We start from the raw sequence: 797 nt of genomic DNA, 5'->3' as shown, positions 1-797 counted from the left end.
CCCCTTAGTGAAACCATGCTGGCTGTAACCACGTCCAGAGGAGACAAAGTACCACACTGTTAACTGCAAAAGCATGGAAATGTTGGGCTAGTAGGGCCACCATCACTGCTCTATGGCAGTATGGAGCCACTACTAAGATCCATGTTGATCTGCATCGCAGTATGGAGAGAAGCTGCTCTGTATACCAGAGAGCATCAAGGGAGCAAGGAGACCATATCAGGCTGTGACAAGGGGCCAAGCAAGTAGGTCTTGCCTCTCTAAGTAGATCTTGCTACTCACCAGGCAGCGTGTTTCTAGAGTTCAACACTGAGCTGTGCTATATTGGACAAGCAAAATGCTCTTTAATTGACTGTGCTGCACCTAAGGGAGGTGTTTTCCTGTGGGATTTTTATGGACTTTGGTTACCAAGAGAAAAATAATGGGAAATAATCTGTGTATGCATCCATCTGTCTGCTCATTCACCCATCTCTCTGCTCATTCACCCATCTCTCTGTCCAGTAAGGTTGGGATACCACTGTCCAAGCTCCTGTGATCTCTTATGAGTGGAGCTGGCTGGACTACATGGAAAAAGAGCATCGAGTTTCCTGTAGTATTCTCACATTTTGCTTCTTTACTTGTCCAAATTCCATGTTTCCATGAAAAATGTCCATTGGCCTTTTGAAATGAGAAAAATTTCAACCAGCTGCGAAGTTCAGTCCCAAAGCAGGGGGGAACTTGCAGACGTGGCCTCTCCTTCAAAATGATTGAATCTCAATCATTTTGCCCCAGCTGAATACTAGGAAAAGGCATCTGCAGGC

Source organism: Nestor notabilis, unplaced genomic scaffold, assembly GCF_000696875.1.
Source record: "Nestor notabilis isolate BGI_N333 unplaced genomic scaffold, ASM69687v1 scaffold16369, whole genome shotgun sequence".
Lineage (NCBI taxonomy): Eukaryota > Metazoa > Chordata > Aves > Psittaciformes > Psittacidae > Nestor > Nestor notabilis.
The sequence above is the reverse complement of the archived record's forward strand: the minus strand, read 5'-3'. Positions refer to the sequence as shown.